Raw genomic sequence first — 12,289 nt, 5'->3', positions numbered from 1 at the left:
ATAGGCCAATCCGTCCAAGAATATAATGCATATATATAAATATTATATACAACAATTAACAAGAAATAATCTCTTTTTCTTCGGAAAGCCGAAGATATAACAATTCTACAGGTTGATGATGGATTGTTGTGAATAAACGTAGTTAACTTTGTGAATACATTTTGTGTTCCAATTACCTAGTGGAACATTTCCAATATCAATTTTTTATTAGTGGCAAATGAAGCTAGGAAAAAATGCAGTGATCCTTCTATATATATACAGACTGCATTGAGACATTTTGCAGATAGATCTATAACATAACTATATATAATAAGGTCGACTATATATATATATATATATATATATATATATACATGGGCAGTGGCTTATCTAATACAAGGGTCAACCAATACGAACAAAAATTTATTAAGTAAGAAGTATTTTCCTTATCTTACCAGAAATAAAATCACTATCCATTTAATCAAACAAAGAGCTGCTTTGTTCAACGTATATAGATTTCAATTTATCCTAACAGAAATGTCTGTAATCCAAGTAAGACAATAAAATAAAAAATATTATAAAATAAAAAATAAAAAAATACCTACTAACAAATTGGCTATTTGTTTTTATTAAAGATCTGGCTCGAGTCACCAAGTGGATCGCATTCCAAAAGGAGCTGCAAGGTCAAATCTTTTTATACCCCCAGCTCATTGAAAAGGGGAATCCAGGGTATAGTTTTGTGAAAATATGTATGTACTGGTCATCAGTACTACGGACGGAGCAGATCAAACCATGTCCGATAAAAGTTTACCATCTTAAATTGAATATTCAGAATACTTTTGAATATAGTGGATACCTCACCCACCATTCCCACAAATATTTCAAATAGCAGAGATTAGCGTATTGGCAAGTTTGAGCTGGGTTTTACTATAGGAACTTAATTATTGAATAACTTTGGTCCTTTTCTTAACGAAATTTGAATAATTAATAACCATTAAGGATAAGGAATTTGAAATGCATTTGTGAATTTTAAGGGAAGGTGGAGATGGTATCCAAAATCCTAAGCATACAAAGAATCTCTATATTCACAAGAAGAACATAAACAGTAACAACAACAACACCTAAAAACGATGCCAAATTAACAATTTTGATCGATATAAAATAGATACATTTAAAAAAAAAAATTATACCCTGCGTTATCAGGAGATCGTCTGAATGCTAGTCTCTTCGCCTTTACCGAGTATGGCGTATGCGTGAGTTTGTCTGGACACCGGACTACTTTCCTTATATATATATATATATATATATATACATATATATATATATATATATATATATATATATATATATATAAACACGCAGCATATTCGCGTATTTATACACATTTATGCATGCATACCTATAAACCCCCCTCTCCATTCGAGGAGACACGAAACCGTTGCGATTACCTGCTCCGTTTGAATTTATAATGTTTACACTGCTTGCCTTCGCATATCAAGCAGTGCACAATTAACTGTTTCACTGTTAACAGCGATGTTGTTAACAGCGATTCGCTGATTATTGCAGCCCTGCCTTCTTTCTGGCTCTGGCTTCTCCTCGGCCTCCGAGAAGACACCAATGACCTCGTCAGCAATCTCAGCGACATTCTCTCCCTCATCAGCGTCTTCCTCATCGGTGGCCAAAACAACCAGCCTCTTCCGTCATCCGGTATGGTTTCTCGGAAGCGTGATTGGTCAGTCAATCAAAAATGATTCAAAAGATGCCAGGGATATTTCAATGGTACCTGTGATGGCTGGTGCCACTGCTCCTGCTGCTGTTCTGGCTTGAGTTTCGTCTCCGAGGAGCCTGGAGATGTCTAATAGAAATAAAATGAAAGGGCCAGCAGACAATGTATTGGCATCAATTAATGCTATGCTAAACTTTGATGCAATCATTGACAGACTCGATTTCCCATACGCAGACAAGTGCCCTATATATCTGCTAGAACGCGAAATGTCAATACTCATTCAAGGAAACTTATCTCTATAAGAATATTATGAACAAGTTGAGAAAAAGTTAGCCTTACTAACAAATAAGACCACTATAACACACGGGACTTCCTTAGCCAAAGCCATGAATGATAAATATAGAAGAGACGCACTATGTGTGTTCATATCAGGAGCTAGGAAGTCAGTGATGTCTTGTTTGCGGCACGTCCGAAAGACTTGCCGTCAGCTTTAACGCTAGCTCATGAGGTAGAGGCTAATCATGAGCGTTATTCCTTTGCAAGCAGTTATGCAAGAAGCCTAGAGGGAAAAACGGTTAGGACTGAAAAAAGGCCTCATAATAAAGACAAAAAACCTTATCAGGAAAATACATATGCAGAAAAAAATCCGTACGAAGACCAATGATCACGGGAAAATCGGTTTTCGTAATCAGGAACAAAGCGAGCCAATTGACATTGATCCGTCTTCTTCAAAGTATAGACAGCCTACAGCATTTGGCCAACAACAAGCAAATGCAAATTTAATCAAGCACAGGCGCAGGCGTATAAGAGTTAACGAGCTAACGCATTTGCCGATCCAAAGGAGTATCTCCCATTTAACACAAATATCGTAGCGACCATTCGCACTACAAATGATCGACCGGTCTTCTCGCGACTATACAACTACAACAATGGGTGTTGCCGGTTTCGTGAACTCAGGATAGACAACTCCTGAGTAACGGAATCATCCGACCTTCGCGGTCACCATACAACAATCCAATTTGGGTTGTTGATAAGAAAGGAACCGATGAAGAAGGGAATAGAAAAACAACTATTGGAGATTGATTTTCAAACTCAATTCAGTCATCATCGATGATAAATACCCGATCCCAAATGTCACGATGATTCTGTCCAATATGGGCAAAGCAAAATTCTTCACGACATTGGATTTAAAATGTGATTTTCATCAGATAAATCATGCAGAACAGGATCGCGAAAAACCCGCATTTTCCGTAAACAACGGGAAATACGTATTCTGTCGGCTGCCTTCCGGACTAAAAAACGCGCCAAGCGTATTTCAATGGGCAATCAATGATGTAAGTCAACAACAAAGCTGTTACACAATTCTCGCTGCGATTAAGAACCGCTGCAATAGCGCGAAACTACCGCAATTCAGCAACTTGTCGCGGAGTGCAGACAATGTCGCAAGAGTCATCAGCAGCGCTGCCGCCATCAACTCAGACTTTAGCTAGCTAGAGTACAGTTGTCTTAAGAATAAAGCAGTCTGAAATCTGGGATCTACTTGATCAAATGTAAAAATAAAACTCAAGATCTTTTATTTCAATTGGCGCGCGAGCAGGGACCGATCGCGAATACGACAGTGAACAAAGTTATCTAAGTACGCGAATCGACTACGATTAACGATAGAACATTTAAGTGCGTGTAATCATTAATTGACACGATAAAGTCAAATCCAAATTGCAGCCACCGTTTGCGCAACGTGGGCTCAAGCTTTATCCGTTCCGTTCGCAGAGCACATCTTAAAATAACGTATAAAAATGGATTAATTCGGCATCATCGAAAATGGAGCGTGCACCAACAGAGAAAGAGAAAGAGAAAGAAAATTAGTGATTAAGTGAAAATAAATTGGAACAACAAAATATATTTAAATAATTAATACAAATTAAATTAAGAAAAAAACAAAAACAACTAATCAAATCAAAATATATTTACAAATATAAGTTAAGAAAATTAATAAAGAAAATATATCAAAGTAATATTAAAATTTTAAATTCTACAAAGCAACAAAGAAAAATAATAATAAGAATAACAAAAGAAACAAAATCAAATATAAACAAGTAGACAGACGATGCGTCAAAACACTAGAAATGGTGAAAATAATTCCATCGAAAACTATATGGACCGAATAATCAATGATAGATTGACAACAATACTAAACATGAGTGTTAACGGTAATGCTAGCGATTTTGCTCAGGCAGGCGCCTATTGCATAGACCCCGATTCTAGAGGCAACACTACTGATCCGTAGTAAAATAACTCATCATGCAGACCAAGTACTAGACTCTTACAATATGCCCCTAAACTGGGAGGCAATTGCTCGATGCCTTATGCTACACTTTGCGAACAAAACGACTTAAGTACACTGGAGTACCACTATGATACAAAACGGACAACAAACAGTTGAGGAATTTCACCAGAATATCGACAAACACCTATCTTTAATCCTCAATAAGGTGAGCTTCATGAATTTAGACAGACAAACTGAGATAATTATGACAAAATCCAATTCCAGCACCTCGTAGGTTCATACCGACTCCATCAAACAATCCAACTTATATACTTTCAACATATTTTCCACCTCAGAATCCACCTCCAGTTCCGCCACGTAGACCAGTATCACAACCCAGACCATTCTATAGCTATAACCAGGTACAGCCCGGTCAATTGCAAAGACCACCAAACCAATTGGGCCTAAACTCACCCAGACCCAACCAATAGCCCCAGCCCGTCCAACTTCTGTCAAGCCAGCAGAACCAATGGACGTCGACCGTAGTATGCAAACAAAGATGGTCAACTATACGAACAGACCTGTTTGAGACCAGGAACAAAACGATCAAGGCCTTGCCGTGCCATACGCCACCATGACGGATTACGAGCAGGCAATGTTAGAAATTAACAGCCAGGAAGAATATGCCGTGAGCTTGGCAGAGTATATTGAGCGAACCAGAAACCACACAATACACCAATACAGATTTGAATCTTTTAGGTAGCGACTCCTCGCTACCCTATTTCGAGTCGAGTGGGGGGTCACAAAATTTTCAAAATTCTTATCGATACTGGTTCAAACAGAAACTACATACAACCCAAGCATTTTACAAATCCAAAACCAAACGAAACAACTTTTAAAGCAATAACTGTAGAAGGTAGCATCGAAATAACACACCACAAACTTGCCAATTTATTCAGAATGTAAAATTAAATTTTTTCTTTTTCCAACTGTAAAATCATTTGATGCCATTCTTAGCAACGATAGCCTTAAAGATTTAGAAGCAGAAATCGACGTAGCTCATAAAGTAATGACAAATAAATGAGAACAAAATTTACAGAGAAAAGAAAAAAATACGATGTAGTTAACACAATCATACCCAGGACGCAACATTTAGACGACAGACAAAAACAAGACATTGACCATCTAATCCACAAATATCCTAATCTTTTTGGGAACACAAATGAAAAATTTACCTACGCTACGAATGTTGATGTCGTCTCAGAGACGAAACGATCGTAGAAATAGAGCTGTAAATTTAGGAAAGAACCCTTTAAACGGAACAGGTGGATAAATCTCGACAAGACCTAGTTGAGACGATACATGTCGACCCGTCATCATCTAAATTTAGACAACCCACCAATTAGCAACAGAGGCATGAACAACGATAATCAAATGACTCCTTACGGTTTAGCCAGGATGGGGGTCAACAAAATTTTAAAAGGTATACCGTACCATACCGTATATACAAAAAGAAGTAGCAGGGATACCATTGAAAATTCTCTTCGATACAGGGGCATCAAAGAAATAAATTAAGCAAAACAAGCAGCTAATAGACGTAGTCCCTGTCGGCAAACCGTTCGCTGAAATTGCATGTAATTCGTGCAATTTAAAAGATTAGGGACTGACATATTCGATAGGAATGAAATGATAAAAACAATATTGTCAAACTTCTTTGACACGTTAATGTATTTTGCACCCCCGCTCCACAGCACATCGAATGGGCAAGTGGAACGTTTCCACAGCACGTTAGCAGAAACAGCAAAGGGTTTAGGGATGGTAGCTATAACACATTGGAACTAACTCTCACGGCCATCAGAAAATATAACAACTCCACACATAGCGTCACCACCAAACGACCCATTGATATCGCCCACAGTGCTTCCGCTGAGCTAAGACAGTAAGTAGGAAATAGAGTTCAGAGTGAAGCAGAATCAATAAGAATAGGCAAAATTGAGTTTTCGATGTAGGCGATACAGTAATTGTAAAAATTAACAGACGCCTGGGTAAGTTGACACCTTTATGTGAGGAAGAAAAAAAACAAAATCATGTACAAAAAAAAATGTTTACAGATTAGGCTAAGTTTCATGACCATGACCACACCTTACCAAGAACTTTCCTTTTTCAGGATATTCCTGTATCTATTCTTTCAATAGCTAAGCTGACTACTCTCACGCGGATTACATCCCTGTGATTGATGGGGCTGTCACACACATTGAACTTCACAGAACACGACAGACTCGTGCAAGATACTTGCGAGATGACGAACGTTTTCCCCCAGTCGAATATGCGAAAGATTCTCGAGGCAGACACTAGTTATCTAAAGACCTTGTAATTACGAAGGGCACTAAAGGTAGTAGCCGGAAAGCGAGCCGCCGATGACCTAAGGGAAAACCAAACGACGCAGAGCGAATTGGTTAGGGATAATAACAGACAGATTCTCATAAGCAAACACTCAGAAACATATTAAGACGCTAACTGTAACTGTCAATAAGATTTTTGAGATAAAAAGGAGCAAATTGATACAGCACATTTGTACGAAAATTTGTTGGCAAAAAAATAGAATGTTAACCTGCTATGTTAACCGTGTATTAAGGATCACCGGATTACCGGCCGACATGCGAGTGTTCTCTGATCACCGCAACGAAGCTGCTATAGTCGTAGACGACCAGGAGGCCGTCTGTATGCCTATTTCGTCGCTCATCACTGAGTACGGCGTATGCGTGAGTGTGTTTGGGAGCTTTGGCTCAATTTTCCTCACCTCCGTGTATTGACAGTACAATGCCGAAATTCAACCGTACCTGCTGTACATGGATGCGGTTCTGCTGCTAGCTAGCCGCACGCCTGTCATCTATGGCCTAGATACGAATGCAGTATCCCCCTGTGGTTCAGTAAGCTCATTGATAGTGCTGGGGGATACTTGAACAGGCAGTGGCGTGACTTGCTAGCAAATTGGGTTGACGTCGACCCGGCGTGGTTGGTTTTAAATTGTTGACTAATTTCACCGAACAACTAATCAAGTGTCCTTTCGAACAACTTTCAATGAGTTGGACCTACACAGATATCAAACTTGAAGACGACAGTGCCAAAGACCATATAGGACTACTAAGACTACTAGCCTCAGGCACAGAATCAAGTTGGAATAGACCCAAATGTACTAAAAGCCTTAATAAAAGACGCGGTTAGCGTTGCTCTTGCCAGTCATGAAGGACGGTTATAAGAGCTCCGATCTAACATAAAATGCGACGTTAAACATAGACATGGCAAAGTCAATCCCGACTTTTAATATGACGAATACGTGTCTTAGAGGCAATCAGCCATAGATGCTTATAAAGATTTTAAGCGATATGCTAAAATACGATTACTGAGTGTAGAATGAATGTAGATGACATAATCGTCTCAAATTCGGTTAAAACCGACTTTAAAAGTGTTTCCTTAATAGTGTTTGCCACATCTAAATGGTCATTACCTTTTAATACTACTGTTGTGGCCACAATTGGCACCGTTGGCAATGAACCAGTCTATTCAAAGTTATACACACATCCAATGGGTGTCACCGATATCTTGAAAGCCGAATACAAAGGCCTACCCCTGGATATAATAAAAAGGCTTTCAAAATCCCCGTATAAAATTCTATACTGGGTTGTTCAAAAAGGCATATAACGAGAACGGAAACGGAAAGAAACGTCTGGTAATAGACTTCAGAAAGCTAAATGCCAAACATACCTATGATATTGGCAAGATACAGAGAAAACGTCTTTCTTCGTAAATGGAGGAAAATATGAATTTTGGCGATTGCCGTTCGGGTTGAAGAAGCAATAGATGACGCAAGACTTACCATCTCTTTGTGCTTTGTAAGCAGCTTTCGAAATCGTGTGGACGACACTTGCCGACTGCTATGTTGCGAAACTGCAACATCAGCATTGGACAGGATGTAGCGACTGAAATACAATCTATAGGACAGTTAGATTGGTTTAGGGCTTTAGATATATTTATGTTGAATAAAAAGACGGCAGTCGCATTTAAGATCCAGAATAAAACAGACGTTTCATTCCCATACTCCGAAATTACACATAAAGGTCAGGAGAACTACGCTGATATCACTACACAAATCTGTAATTGGCGATCCTCCAACCTGTAACTGGCGCAGCCGCACACAAAGAACCTAGGATGAGGAATCTCATTATTATAATTACCATGTAAGCTGTACAAATCTGTCACACAGGAGAATGGAAAGACCTAAATATAAAAAAAAAAAAGATGAACAAAACAAAACTATCAAATACTCAAAAGTGTTAAAAGTGTATATATATGTGCATATATATAAAAAAGACTGTGTCTTTCGTGAGGGCAAAAACACGCCCTTAAGCATTTTGCAAAAGATTGAAAAAAAAAAATCAAACGAACGCAGACGCGGAAGTACATATATATACATGCATAAATAGTATATACATAATTGTGTCCTCTTATACAAAATTACATACACAACCAAAATAAAAAAAAAAAAAGAAAAACCAAAAAGCCATATATGGCAACAAGTTCTGTGAATTTTCGGTTTGAGTTAGCTACGTCATACGTTCAATGCATGTGAGCAGACGTGGCCAACATGACGTGAGTGTTGAGACAAGCTTGTTGCATTCAAGCTTGTCGGTCGAACCAATATTTCAGTGCGACTTATTGGGGGACATACGACTCGTTGCACAGACATGTCTAAACATTACGTACACTAACATATCAAACAAAAAAACGAAAGAGCATATAAAACAGAGTTCACACAAGCAGAATGAGTAGACGTGGCCAAAATGACGTGAGTGTTAAGAAAGACTTGTTGCTTTCAAGCTTGTAGGCCGAACCAATTTTTCAGTGCGATTTATTGGGGCGACATACTACTCGTTGCACAGACATGTCCGAACATTACGTACACTAACATATCAAACAAAACGAAAGAGCGCATAAAACGGAATTCATACAAACGGTATGAGCAGACAAAGCCAACATGACGTGAGTGCTAAGACAGACTTGTTGCTTTCAAACTTGTCGGCCGAACCAATTTTTTAGTGCGAATTATTGGGGCGACATACGACTCGTTGCACAGACATGTCCGAACATTACGTAAACTAACATATCAAACCAAACGAAAGAGCGCATAAAACGGAATTCATACAAACGGTATGAGCAGACAAAGCCAACATGACGTGAAAGCTAGTACACACTTGCTGCATAAAGCTTGTCGGCCGAACCAATATTTCAGTGCGACTAATTGAAACGACTTACGACTTGTCGCACAGATACGTACGAACTTCACCCATGAGCTAATCGAACCTGACTGCAAAGTCTACTTTTGCATACCCTTCCTAACTCATGCAGTAATAATATATAATAACAAAATTATATATTGAAGGAATAGAAAGAAAAAGAGGGAAAGAATATATATACACTGAAAATAAAATATAATGTTTAAAAAAAAAATACTAATACAAATAAGTATACATATACACGAACACTAACCGTATTGTTCAATTCTACAGACTATGTTGAGGAAACGTTCCACCAGACTATCATACACACAATTATACACAAAGTAAAATAAATTAAGATTATAAATAAGAAATTATAATTAAGAAATTATATTTAAGACAAAAAAAAAAATGAAAACCAACTCAAGATTATGTACACACACACAACAATTAATCCAATTAATGTCGACTATAGGTAAAGTTAAAAAACTTAACCCAAACACTAGAAGTAGAACCAGAATTAGCAGTATCAGAATTAGCAGTAACGGACATTAGGGATAACCGGACAGTAGGAAGAACCAAAAGATATATATATCTAAAATAAAGAAAAAACTAAGAAAAAATAAAATAACTATACAAACTCTTACAGATGCTACCACATAAATGCGCAATTAATAAATATTCAACATTTAACGGATAATGAGAAGGTGGCACAAATAAAACTTGGAAACGTAAAAATTGTAATTTCACATAAATATTTAATTCATAAAATCAACATACAAGATTCAATTGACAATGTAAACAAATTCGAAATAGCGTTAAAGATGCAAAATACAATCGGAATACAATCGGTCTTCCATTTGGTTACGGGAAAAAACCGACTGAGGTAATACATGCATCTTCAGCAGAACTTGAACTAAGCATACAAAACCGGCTGGTACAAGGTCAACAAGAGTAGCAAGCTACTCAATCCTACAAGGGAAAACAGAGTGTTTGATGTAGGGAAAAGGCCTTTGTAAAAAGAATCAAAAGACTTGGCAATAAGCTTACCGCTTTGTGTTCAGAAGAAGTTATTCAAGCAGACCTGGGAACGTCTGTTCTCATTAAAGGGAGTGTGGTCCATAAAGACAACTTAAAGTAGTTTTTCTGTCTCCATCGCACCCAATAGTTCTAATTGATTTCAAATCATCTTTTTCCCGCAGCTGTCATCTATGGTCTGGATGCGAACGTTCAGGAAGCTCCCAGAGCGCTCTCAGGGCTACTTTAACAGGCAGCGGGCTGAGCTGCTAGCAAATTGGGTTCAGGGCAGTCGAGCCGGAGTTCTAAATTTCCACAGCAGCGTGTAAATGCTTGATAATCGCAGGGCAAGAAGCGATATTGACGTAACTATCGTCAGCGATTGGAGTGGGCCACGTATGATTGGAATGTAAGCGAGTGGGATCTGAGCGATCACAACATCATTACTGTTGTTGTAACGCCGGATCCACTAAGCACTGTTGAGAGCTATGCTCATGTGCCCTTGTGGAAGCTCCAACGTGCTGACTGGCGACGTTTCAGTGATGAGCTGATGACTGCATCGTTGGAACTTTCTTTGGAGAAGTTTCATCAGATGGCATCTGCTGAGCACGTCTCTGCACTTCGCTCTCTGGCTGATAAGGTGCAGTGCAAATGACCTCGCCATGAGTTTTACGATCACCCGAAAGGAATACGTCAGGATGATGCTTAAGGTGAAAGAGGAATATTGGAAACGATTTGCCGGCGAGCACCAGGATGACCCATGGGGGCCTCCTACCGGATATGCCGAGGCCGCAAGACGCGCACCGATCTCGGTTGCTTTCGCTGAAACGATAAGCAGGTCGTAACCTGGCACGACTGGTCGAACGTCCTGCTCCGCAGCTTTTTTCCTGCTGCGGAGAGGCCAGTGGACGTTTCCGTTCCTCGACACTTTCGAGGTAGATATGTATTACCAGAGCTCGTAGCAGACGCTCATCTGGTTTAGACGACATAACTGGGGGTATGGTCAAAGCGGCTTGGCGTGCCATCCCGGAGTACATGAGAGCCTTGTTTTCCCGCTGCCTGGACACGACTTTCCCACTGAGTAGAAGCGCCCACGTGTGGTTGCGCTCCTCAAGGGCCCAGATAAGGACAGGAGCGATCCAGCGTCCTTTCGGGGTATCTTCCTATTGCCTGTGTTTGTCAAAGTGCTTGAGGGAATCACGGACGAGAGTCGATAGCTATTCGGCTTTCGCCCCGGACGCTGAGTTGAGGACGCCTAGTGAGCAGTGCAGATCCCAACTGGAGATCAAAGGTGCCCAACTAATGGAATTAGTTGGAGGATGGGGTATCGAGGTAGGCGTCTCGGCAACGAAAACTGTGACGATGGTCATTAAGGACAGGCTGTCATCCGGCAGACCGCCCTACGTCTGCTTTGCAGGAGCAAACTTACGGTATGTGAGGCAATGCCGTTTCCTTGGCATCACGGTCGACGAGCGGTTGAGTTTCCTCCCGTATATCGCATATCTTTACGTGATCGGCTGGCTGGAGTCGTCGGAGCCGTGACACGTGTGCTACGCGTCCGCAAGCATGGCGAAGGACTTAAGCTGGACTCATGGTGACCTGTGCGTTATTTTATGCCTCGGTTTGCAGGCGTTGAGGCGCGTTCGCCCTTGCCGCCACTACTGTTCCCGCTGCCGCCTCACCGCTGCCCTCGCCAGTGCTCCGATTGCTGCACCCCGAACCTGAAAGACTGCGGAGACTTGGTCACCAATTGTGACAAGCAACAACCCGGAGGAGACACGTCAGCAAGTCGTAGAGTCGTTAACTGAAGCGAGGAGGTGCGAAAACTCACACGCCGTCATCGGGAGAGATTTGGAAGGTTGTGGCCTACCCCAAGTTCAAGGAACTTGGGATGGACGAAAAGAGGAATGCTACACTACGACCGAGGGTAACCGTCCTGTTGTATGGCAGTTTATGGACGGTTGTTCAAAAATATAGGTTAATAATGGTAGCCTTTACTTGTTTTGTATTGCAGAATAAAGACAA

This window comes from Drosophila hydei, unplaced genomic scaffold (assembly GCF_003285905.1).
Source record: "Drosophila hydei strain 15085-1641.00,03,60 unplaced genomic scaffold, DhydRS2 tig00008150-arrow-arrow-pilon, whole genome shotgun sequence".
NCBI lineage: Eukaryota > Metazoa > Arthropoda > Insecta > Diptera > Drosophilidae > Drosophila > Drosophila hydei.
This window is presented reverse-complemented; position numbering follows the sequence as displayed.